This window comes from Schistocerca cancellata, chromosome 5 (assembly GCF_023864275.1).
Source record: "Schistocerca cancellata isolate TAMUIC-IGC-003103 chromosome 5, iqSchCanc2.1, whole genome shotgun sequence".
NCBI lineage: Eukaryota > Metazoa > Arthropoda > Insecta > Orthoptera > Acrididae > Schistocerca > Schistocerca cancellata.
In genome coordinates this window covers 174,393,881-174,406,310 of record NC_064630.1, presented here as the reverse complement: position 1 = coordinate 174,406,310, position 12,430 = coordinate 174,393,881, and the positions used below count along the sequence as shown (strand labels likewise).

The following is a 12,430-nucleotide window of genomic DNA, read 5'->3' as shown; positions in this document are numbered from 1 at the left end:
GTTTTCATTCGACTCACCCTCGTATATCCAGTTACTGTTGCGTCCATTTTCTATTTATATGGCTTATGACGTGTAGGTTTCATATCCAGCTAATTTTCAATCTGGTGATGCCCCATAAGGGCGAAACGTATCGCATTCAAGACTGAAATAATTCGAAACTAGTTGCTATAGCACCCTGCCACAATGGAATGGGATTATTTGCATCAATGAGTGGTTTCAGGTAGCTGTGGCACACCTGAAGAAACTTATGAGCTCTCTTCTTCGCCTAACTGACGGCATTATAAAGGCCACAGGCATTACACGGTTTTGGTATGATGCCCCCTGGGGGTGGCCGAATATTTTTTTTTTGTCCGGCGTACTTTTGTTTTCAAGCAAAAAGCGTAAGAGGGAAGTCAGCAGGAAGTGAGGAGCTAGTCGGATCCTTAAAGGTGGGCACCACGCCCTTGGCTGGGTCGCGGCGCTAACTCACCGTCTGTGCGCTCTGTGGTGACGCCGGAGGGGTGAGAGAGAGAGAGTGGGAAGGGGAGGGGGGGTGGAGGTGGGGGGAGGGTGTTAGCGAAAGATAGCAGCGGAGGACGTCGAGGGCAATGCATTGGGGCCCCTCCCACGGGCAATTAACAGCAGTAGGTGAGGGCGGTTTAAAACATGTTAACTGCCCACTAAAAGGAGCCGGGAACAGCGGGCACGCACGCGAAAACTCCATTGAAACAATCATAAACACGAGCGGCGCTCGCCAGAATCAATGGCGGAGGCGTTGCAGGCGAGCCTGCAGCGCGAAAAGATTCTCCGCCGCAGTCACACCACTGCGCAGCACAACTGCCTGTGCGCGTGCTGAGCAGTGTATACCGGAGGGACAGGTCCGCCGCTCACAACTCGCGGCCTTGTGGTCGCCTAACAGGTTCCAAAAATACACCCGAATTATAATTCCCGGCCGCGCGGATAAAGAGCCTTACTCACGCTCTCTAAATAATTTAAACGACGGCGTTATTTTATCAGCCGTGTAATAGCGTAAGATGTCGCTCCGAGAATAGATCTCCGAGGAGGGAAAAAAAAATTAAAATAAACATTCGGCGTATAAATACGCCGCAGCGACGGCGCGCCGATATTATAATAAAAAAAAAAAAAGACGCGTCGCACAGATATTTATCGCGCAGTCCCCATTGTCGAAAGTATTTTAATTTTAAATATCGCTTTACATTTAAATTATTAATGTACGTGTGTGCGTGGCCGGGCGGGGTTATTGTGTTTATCAGGAACTGGCGGGCGGCCGTGGCCGCGACAGGTATTAATGTGGCGACGCGTGTTATGTGGACTGCGTTTAATTATAGCGCAGAATGCACAGTCATCCGGCGATCCCGCGCCACGTCATCGCGCCGCGCAGCGCCCGCCGCCCTGATGCTTTATCTGCTTATTGTGTCGCCGTCGGTCGGAAGTGAAAAAAAAAGAAAGAAACGAAAATACAAGCAGGCATGCGTGGCGAAGAAACGGTGGCGTGGGAGCACCGCGCACAGGTGGAGAGGGGGAGAAGGAACAGAAACTGAGGTCGAAGAAATAAATGGAAATCAATTACTCAGTTTCTCTGGCGACGTGTGCGTCATAATACATGCGTAATGACATGCCTTTGTCTAACTTCTTCCTTAGTATGTTTAACAGAACTTGATTTCAGATTGAAAATCTATACTTGTTCAGAATGGTACGACATGCAGTAACAAATTTTTAAATACCACTCCAATATTACACTGAGATGACAAAGTCCATGGTATAGCGATAAGCACATATACGGACACCAGCAGTATGGCGTAGACTAGGTATAAAAGGGCATTGCGTAAGCGGAACTGTCATATGCACTCAGATGATTCATGTGAAAGGCTTTCAGACGCGATTACGACCGCACAACGGGAACGGCAGTTGGAGCTAGATGCTTGGGACATTCCATTTCGGAAACAGTTAGGCAATTCAATATTCCGGGATCCACAGTGTCAAGAGTGCGCCAAGAATACCAAACTTCAGTATTACCTCGCACCACGGACAACGCAGTGGCCGACGAACTTCACTTAACTACCGAGAGCAGGGCGTCCGCATAGGGTTGTTAGTGCTAACAGACAAGCAACCATTCGTGAATTAACCGCAGAAATTAGCATCGGATGTACGAAGAATGTATCCATTAGGATAGTGCGGCGAAATCTAACGTTAACGGGCTATGGAAGGAGACGACCGACGCGAGTGTCATTGCCTACAGCATGACACTGCACGCAGCGTCTCTCCTGGGCTCGTGACCACACCGGTTGGACCCTAGTCGACTGAAAACCGTGGCCTGGTGGGATGAGTCCCCACATCAGTTGGTAAGAGCTGATGGTAGGGGTTCGAGTGTGGCCCAGACCCCACGAAGCCAAGGACCCACGTTGCCAATGAGGCACTGTGCAAGTTGGTGGTGTCTCCATAATGGTGTGGGCTACGTTTACATGGAATGGAATGGGTCCTCTGGTCCAACTGAACCGATCGTCGACTAGAAATGGTTATTTTCGACTACTCAGAGGGCGTTTGCAGCCATTCATGGAGTTCAGTTTTTGTGGGGGACAATGTGCCACGTCACCGGGCCACAATTGTTCGCGACTGTGTTAAAGAACATTCTGGAGCTTCGAGCGAATGATATGGACACCCAGATCGCTTGATATGAGTCACATCGAACATTTATGTGACGTAATCGACAGGTCATTCTGCACAAAATCCTGTACCGGTAACATTTTCGGAGGTATCCCAAGACTCTCGTCACCGCAGTGTACTTTTTGTTTGTCTCCAGGTAATGTCCCCAGTTCTGGTGTGCATTGAACTCCTCGCGCCAGGATACCATAAGACGCAGCTACAGGCCCCAGCACAAAATGGCGCCGCACAGTGATGACGTGTAAATATGCTGCTCCATTTTGGTTTTTCCATCTTTCTGCGCGCTGCTGTATTGTCCTGGGGGAATGCGAAGAACCTGGTTGTTGTACGTTGTCTGAAAATAAAATGCTCCACAACAAAAGATTGAATTCTGGTATTGTATGTTTTGCTTTAATGGTAAACGTTTACTCATTGGGTAGTGCATGAATTGATGCACATTTTGAGATTTAATTGTGCATGGAACTGCTAGCTTCATATTACAAGAGTGTAAACAGATTTTGGAAGAAAGGGGGAGGGAGCGACGAAGGGCGCAGTCGGGTTGGACGAATTCAAGCAACTTGCTGAAAAAATCTTTTAGAAACGAACGAACTATAGAATGTGCTGTTATCTCATACCCCTTCCGCTCCCCACGAACCATTCCCCATCGTTTTCGTAACTGAGTACCGGCCGGGTGACCAGATTGGGCGAAATTTTGCTGCTTGGGACACTAATGATAGAATATTGAGCAATTTTTTTTTAATGCAACCATTTGAGCAATATTTTAGTTGATCAGCGCGAATTTTGGCCGTCACAAACAAATCCAAGTCTGTTTTTATGCACTCATGTCAATTTAAAGTTATCTGGAATTACATTTACCGCTCCGCTACCTTGCGAAATATTGAAATACTGCAAGCGCATAGTTCTACCAGCCTCCAAACGACGACTCAATTGCTAACATTAAACTGCTATAGATAGGTAATTGGGCTACAAGTTGTACAACTTTGCTTCCGCCGTTTTTCTCCCCAACACTTGAGGCTTTAATGAAACAAATTGGTTTCACATGTATCATACGAAGTTTTTTCCATCGCTGGCCACTACTTTCTCCCATCTTTCGGGCAGTGTACGACTCCCGCGTCGAAAAAATTTTTCATCTTTGGAAGCGATCGACGAATCGATCCATTTTGTGACTTCTTCATGAGATCGGAAGTGTTAGTCAGCTAGGCCAAGCGCCATTAATCTAAACAGGTCAGAGGAAGCAATGTCTGGAGAATGCAGCGGATGGGGTAGAACTTCCCATTTTAATGTTTCGAAGTACGTTTTGACCTCTTTTGCAACGTGGGGTCGAGCGTTGTCGTGCTGCAAAATCACTTTATCGTGCCTCTCGCTGTATTGCAGCCGTTTAACTTTTAATGCTCTGCTCAAACGCATTAATTGCGTTCGATAATGAGCACTTGTGATTGTTTCACTTGGTTTTAGCACCCCGTAGTATACGACGCCGAGCTGGTCCCGCCAAATGCAGAGCATGATCTTGGAGCCGTGAATATTCGGTTTGGCCGTCGACGTGGAAGCATGGCCGGGATCTCCCCATGATTTTTTGCGTTTAGGGTTATCTTAATGATCCCATTTTTCGTCCCCGGTCACAATGGGATGCAGAAATACCTTCCGTTTTTGCCTCTGAAGCAACTGTTCAGAAACTCACAAACGCCGTTCAACGTCTCTTGGTTTCAGCTCACAGGAGACCCAAGTTTCTTCTTTCTGAATCTTGCCCAGAGCTTGAGACGTTTTGAAATGGCTTGCTGTATCACCGTCACTAATCAATTCTTCTTGATTTGACGCGAGTCTTCACTCAGCAATGTCTCCAATTCTGCATCTTCGAAAACATTCTCTCTTCCACCACTACGCCGGTCTACGACGTTAAAATCACCGTTCTTGAAGCGTTGAAAACACGTACGACACGTTCTTTCACTAATAGCGTCCTTACCATACGTACTAGAGAGCATTCGATGAGACTCAGCCGCTGTTTTCTTCATATTGAAACAAAACATTAACACTTCCCGCAAATGACGAGAATTAGGATAGTAAACTGACATTTTTAATCATGAACAACTTTATGATGCAGACACAAATCGACTAATGTTTGAATGAGGTTATGTTGACCGAGGTCCAAGCTAATTGCCTGACGTCTGTTATTTGTTTCTTTCGACCGCTACTTACGGTTGTCGCCACCTATCGGCAAACGGCGGCAGCAAAGTTGTACACTAGTAGCGCGTACATATTTTTGAGTTACCATAACGCTTGAAGACGTATCAAAATCGGTTTTCCTCGTCTTTCTTGTTACAAACTTATCCTCAATTAGAAACTATCACAACAGCACACATCACAAAAACAATAAACGGTAGCACTTGCGGTAAAGTCAACACCAAGAAAGAACTGAACTGATTAACAAAACAGCAACCGATCTCAAGCAAGGCCAACACTCGGTCTTGGGTAAAGTAGGGATGGGCGATAGCCGACATTTCTGTGGATGTACAGATTGTTTAAATCTTTCGTTGGCCTTGCTGACTATCGGAACGACGTATCCCTTTTTCGTTACATCACTGAAAATAAAAATATCTCTCTGTATTTCTTCAACTACTAAACTACTGCCTGGTACTTCAGGATATGCGCTGTCAGCATATCCCTTGTTTTCAACAAGCTGGGCCATTAAGAATCTTACTTCCCTGCGCCTATTGAGCAACTATTTGATTTATCCATTTAATCTTCTGCATTCTTCTTTCGCACCAGAATTCAATGATTCTATTATTTTCTTGTCTATTGTTTACTGTTCATGTTCCACTTTCATATAAGGCCATACTCCAGACAAATACTTTCGGGAAAGAATTCTTAAAGTTTAAATTTTTATTAGATTTAATACCTTTGTCCTTTTTGTAAATGCGTTTCTTGCTACACTTAAGAGATTAGAAGTAACTAAGCAGTATAGCGAGCGGAAGGATACGTAAAGCTCTCGTCCACATGTATGCAATGAAACACACTGGATTCACAACGCACTTGTACGATAAATGAAGGAAGATTAGGGTTTAACGACAAATGGCACAGTCACAGTCAACAATACAAGCTTCGTCACAGAATCTAAAAATTTTTCTGATTTCCATGAACACTACACATACCTTACGCCGTTTAAGTGTTAACGCATCTGCTGCAATAGTGTCAGTCGCACTCAGAAAAGTTTTTAGATTTTGTGACGAAGCTTGTATGATTGATTAATGTGACTGTACCATCTATATACGCAATAACACGAATGCACCGGATTCACTGACGTCTGAAGACGGTCACAGCTGACAGAAATTAATTACACTCCTGGAAATGGAAAAAAGAACACATTGACACCGGTGTGTCAGACCCACCATACTTGCTTCGGACACTGCGAGAGGGCTGTACAAGCAATGATCACACGCACGGCACAGCGGACTAGAGATGGGGGATCCGCTCTTGAACTAATTCATAGAGTTGAATCTTTCAAAGGAGTGAACAATCAGTGATTCAGAAAAAAAGAACGGTAGCTCCAAACGTTTCCCACTGCAGAGAGAGAGAGAGAGAGAGAGAGAGACGGAGCATATCAGCAGCGCCTCTGCTGGTCAGAGCACAGTGCACGCCACACAACACAGCCAGCGCCTGCCTCTGCCCGGCTTCTACCTTGGCTGCCTGCATTGTGCAGTGCCCCATTGGATTTTGTGTTTCACATATGCCGTGCCGTCTCTGTGCGTCGTCTGCCGCGTGGAGTGTCTGGCGCACCTTAACTTCACATCGCACTCTGTCGGCGATCGTTTCAGTCGCACGTCCTGTCCTCTGGGCAGTTGATACGAGCAACAGGACAGAGAGCCACCTAGCGGATAACATAGGAACTACTTGCAACAACCTGCTCGCAAGGGAACGGACGATTTGTCTCAGAGTGGGTGAGTTCACCGCTCCCCCCCACCCTCGGAACTCGCCGCTCAACGCTCACCCCACCGTCTCGACTCTAGCCAGAGCGTCGAACAAAGCGACTCAGGTGTCACTCTGGTCTCTGCGGTCTTAGCTCACGCAGTAATACAGCTCGCGGCTCGACCTGCACGACTCAGCGCCTCTGCATCGGAGTTCGTCCCTACTGGATATTGTTCTTCGTAGTAATACCGCTATGTATATTACATTATTATGTTATGTATACATCAATTGTTTTTATTTTATGTTTATTTGTTTAAACTGATTAGATTAGGTTCCTGATGACTCCTCTTACTATAGGATTTTTATTATGGACACTCGAATTTACGCTTTAATTACGAGCGAACCGATAAACATATCGCAAAATGTGATACACCAATATTTTCCTTGTTTTATTCTGCGTAAGGCTATATGCAGCACTTTCGTTTTACAGTCAAATTTCTATTTTTTTTTTCTTATTCTGGTACGGATTTTGCGACTTTAGGCTTCTTCGGAAGGAAACGTTCACTTCAAAAATATATGGCTTGCGATGTATTTGTATGAGGTTAATGAAATTTTAATACATTATAGCCAAATATATTGTTAATGTAAATCTCAAGTTACAACATTTTCCGATCACCCAAAAAACCACGATAGTGCAAAATAAATCAATAATCAAAAACTTTGTCATATCATCGAAATTTCAATAAACAATACAAAATTCTTACTCATTATCTGTGTTACTTCAAAATAGGATCAAATAAGATCAAAATACAGGTATAGTTTTGGAATAAACCAAGTTTAAAGGGCAATGTGCCTTCCATTTATTTTCTATTGTAAATGAGTGGTGAGTCATGAAAAAGAGCTAATTCATTTCAGGGAGTGAACAGTTCTGATCCTGAAAAGAACAGTTTTGCCCATCTCTACAGCGGACACACCAGGAACCGCGGTGTTGGCCGTCGAATGGCGCTAGCTGCGCAGCATTTGTGCACCGCCGCCGTCAGTGTCAGCCAGTTTGCCGTGGCATACGGAGCTCCATTGCAGTCTTTAACACTGGTAGCATGCCGCGACAGCGTGGACGTGAACCGTATGTGCAGTTGACGGACTTTGAGCGAGGGCGTATAGTGGGCATGCGGGAGGCCGGGTGGACGTACCGCCGAATTGCTCAACACGTGGGGCGTGAGGTCTCCACAGTACATCAATGTTGTCGCCAGTGGTCGGTGGAAGGTGCACGTGCCTGTCGACCTGGGACTGGACCGCAGCGACGCACGGATGCACGCCAAGACCGTAGGATCCTACGCAGTGCCATAGGGGACCGCACCGCCAGTTCCCAGCAAATTACGGACACTGTTGCTCCTGGGGTATCGGCGAGGACCATTCGCAACCGTCTCCATGAAGCTGGGCTACAGTCCCGCACACCGTTAGGCCGTCTTCCGCTCACGCCCCAACATCGTGCAGCCCACCTCCAGTGGTGTCGCGACAGGCGTGAATGGAGGGACGAATGGAGACGTGTCGTCTTCAGCGATGAGAGTCGCTTCTGCCTTGGTGCCAATGATGGTCGTATGCGTGTTTGGCGCCGTGCAGGTGAGCGCCACAATCAGGACTGCATACGACCGAGGCACACAGGGCCAACACCCGGCATCATGGTGTGGGGAGCGATCTCCTACACTGGCCGTACACCACTGGTGATCGTCGAGGGGACACTGAATAGTGCACGGTACATCCAAACCGTCATCGAACCCATCGTTCTACCATTCCTAGACCGGCAAGGGAACTTGCTGTTCCAACAGGACAATCCCGTGCCACCCAACGTGCTCTAGAAGGTGTAAGTCAACTACCCTGGCCAGCAAGATCTCCGGATCTGTCCCCCATTGAGCATGTTTGGGACTGGATGAAGCGTCGTCTCACGCGGTCTGCACGTCCAGCACGAACGCTGGTCCAACTGAGGCGCCAGGTGGAAATGGCATGGCAAGCCGTTCCACAGGACTACATCCAGCATCTCTACGATCGTCTCCATGGGAGAATAGCAGCCTGCATTGCTGCGAAAGGTGGATATACACTGTACTAGTGCCGATATTGTGCATGCTCTGTTGCCTGTGTCTATGTGCCTGTGGCTCTGTCAGTGTGATCATGTGATGTATCTGACCCCAGGAATGTGTCAATAAAGTTTCCCCTTCCTGGGACAATGAATTCACGGTGTTCTTATTTCAATTTCCAGGAGTGTACATAGTAAGTTAACTTTTGTGTACCATGACTGGACTTGTATATTTCCTTGATCGCTGTGAAACCTTACTGGGTATACGTCGCATCACGTAAATCACGGATAGCCTAAATCTGAATGGCCTCTTGAATACGAAACCACAGTCTTACTATTGCGCCGTCTCGTTTTCTTTTTGTGTACTCATTAAAGTACACGTACGAAAAAAAATCGTTATATTCGTTCTTTGTAGCTCTTGTTCATCGGCCCAGTTATATCTTTTAGCGGGCAGTTTTCAGTTGCAATGGAATTTACCATTATGCAAAGTAAAGTTTTTCACAGAGCAGTTCGTGATTGTATGATTTTATCTGCTGCCACTGCTCTTACAATTGTTCTACTGTTTTTTTCCCTCGTGCCTTTGTACCGCATCTGTGCAGGGTCGGCATGGTTAACGGATTTTGCATGATTAATCTATGATGTGTGGCCAGATGTCCTTCCTGTCGCCGCCCCGTAACCCCCTCCCCCATGGCGGAATATGAGTACTCCAACTGTCTTCGTGCCGTGTTATTCATGTGATAGTAGGCGAAAGTTTTCTAAATGTTTGCGAATCGTGTAACTCAGGTGGGACTTGGGCGTAGTGGGATGTGGGAAACCGCCTAAAAACCACATCCACGGACCCTCGTCGTTAATGTTCCGGCGTGACAACAAGCGCCGGCACGTCGGCCTGGAACACTGCAGCAGAGAGGGCTGTGAGAGGACGTCAGCCAATAGTGCGCTGACCAGGACGACACCACGACAGGAGCGGCCCCTATACACAGAGAATATAGGCTAAGCGCCGTTCCGCCTAGCCGCGGCCGCACTAGAAGAGCTGTCATCCAAACGTTTTAGCCGTGATTTATGAACTGTTGTGTTTTGCATGCATTGAAATTGTATATACGAAAGGAGACTGATCATATGCATGTCGCCAACTGCTTGCGACACCTCTTTGTGAAAACGCAAAGTTAAGTGTTGCCAATTTAACTTACTGTAATAAAGCCCATTAATAAGATTTGCTTGAATTGTTATCTAGCTATCAGAGAAAACAGCTTCGTAGGCACCCAATATTAGACGAGTGGCCAGGAAACGACAGTTAATCCGCGGGAGGGACACGATCCGTGGCCGGCGCACCTCCCCGCCCCGGAAGAGGCGCTTTAACACGCGCGGCTATCCGGTTGATTCTTTCAGACATCCTACTGCAGCATTTACACCGGACAGCAAGCGACGGAAGAAACGGAGGCAGAGCCGTTACATTTCATATATGTTACTCCAGCAGAGCGTGCATTTTGTGTAAGCCTTGCGGAACTTCAAGAAACAGCTGCCCGCTGTTATTCAATCCCATCAGATTAGGAGTTATACGCCGCTGCTTCCGCCGGTGTCTTGGAGGCGAGGCCCAGTGCGCAAGCAGGCCGTGGTGCGACTCGTTTCTAAGCGCGTAATCGCTTTACACGGAATATTTAGTTACCTTAAAATTCTGTAGACTCTTAGCCAACTTCGGCGAAAAAAAGGCCCGTGGATCTCGCAGAGCTTCAATTCGTTCCGCTAGAGGCCTGCGGTAGCAGTCCTCCATTACTGTTGAGATTGTGACCCTACCACGCCCACGAGAGAACGGCCTCAAAAACGCCAAAACCATTTCGACTAAAACATACATTGTCTTTAAATTACTGTGAAAATACAGCTTTCTGATCAACATAACACTCTTGCTCAATTATACTGTTAATAGATGGTCTTCGAATCCTCATGAAAAGCCTGTCTTACTAAATGCCGGATTATGAACATATTCATTCTCGAAATTTAACTCAAAAGAATTCACCTATTAGCTTACGAAAAAATTCGCGACGATAGGATCAGATTACGTGTAAAAAAACATCATGTTATAAAAATTATAAGCTGTTTTCTGAGCAAAATTCGGCGTTCTTACTAAAGAGTTTGTTTCATGCAACACATTTAATGTTAATAGAATCTCTAACGTTTTGACATTGAAAATTTACATACATTCCCACTTACAAAATATAACGGAAAATCATTTCTGGTTTTGATGCAGATGTGTGTTTCGTAAATCCAATATGAACTGAAATATTTTACAATTTTGCAGTGAAAAGGAATTTACATTCTAGACTACTTGGAATACTGTTCTGTGAAGACTGCCCGACGTATGAAATAGCTTTATCTCTATGGATTTATTATTGTTAATCGTATAACACGACTCTAACTGAAGTCAGTCATTTATGTTTCATGTCAATTTAACGTCATATTAAGGGCAAGTGCGAAAGAATGGATGCGGCTAACAATAGTTCCTACCCTTCCCCTTCTCCCTTCCATATTATATATACAGGTATTGTTTTACATGCCAGTCCTTCACACATGGAATAGGTCTATTCTAGTTATTTAGGAGCACTCTCAGTTAACAGATGATCATCTGGCCGATTAATCGGAAAACCAAAGTGTATTTTCAGAAATTTCTGCTTTATCACACACACACTATATATATCACTCGCGCCGGTGTGCCAGCCTCAGTGACAGAATAGCTATGTACCTGCAATATGTTAGGAAGGTTTGAAAGATCTGTACGTGATATTTTTTCATGCTCAGGAAACAGTAGTAAAGTGTCTGAAAGTTAAAAACCAATATTCTATCCACAGAGAACAAGCCGCAACATCTGTAGCGTTTTTCATCTGAATCCACGACAATTCTTCCTCTTTGAGCATTCATCAACCAGTATTTAAAAATTCCTCGTTGTCGAAGATACCCAGAGGCTTTCCGTCTTGTACGATAAATTTCGAACTAGTAATGGCATCACAAATTTTTCAAACAGCTACAGCCTTTGGACCTAACTCTGCTCAGTAGCATTTGTTTGAACGCGACAGAGTATTGTAGAACGACTCATATGGTACACGAGATGAAAAGTAGAAGAAAAGTGTGTACAAGCACAGTGAAGCAAGCCTGTTAGGCGTGTGCAGTTGGAAGACGACACTGGCCCAAAACAGGGGTCCCAGTTCCAAGTGCAGAATCACATTCAATTCAAAGCCCTATATACAGGATATCCCTTCTAATTTTTAAACCGAGTTTTTAAGTTCCCTTTCCCATAGAGCGATATTTCTTTTATCGATATGTATTGACAGGGACAGTAAATTCAAGGGACATAAAGTATTTCAACGGCGACTCAACAGCGCTGCATGCTTGGAGATAGCAGTCAGTCCGGGTCATGGTGGTGCTGTCACTGCTGGAGTACTGGTTGTTCTTAAGAGTTTTACTGTCCCTGTTAGCACACATTGATGAAGCGATTATCGCCCCTAGCTATCTGGGACGCTCATCGAATGGGCACGGGAAATTCCGCTTTAAAAATAATTTTCTTTGTGCCGAGAAACACTGCGCGTTGCGTGAAAGAAGTGATGAACACTATTTCCCTGGGATGACTCCAGCTATACGGTGCAAATGGAAATTACAAATCTCTGCTGAAATGCCAAAGAAAATGCGCCTGACGACTCTTAGGAGAGATATATGGCGATTCAACAGTCTTGGCCCACAGGACAACGTCGTATTCAGTGGTATAACTGTAACGATCATTCGAAGCAAAATACACAAGTAAACAATGGCTCT

At 45.6% G+C, this 12,430-nt stretch overlaps 1 protein-coding gene across 7 annotated transcripts in view; it reads right to left on the bottom strand.

Moving 5' to 3' along the window:
- The window catches only part of LOC126189035 (protein bric-a-brac 1-like), a 1,796,149-nt gene that overhangs the window by 1,165,754 nt on the left and 617,965 nt on the right, over positions 1–12,430 (bottom strand). The gene's annotated exons all lie outside the window — the stretch shown is intronic.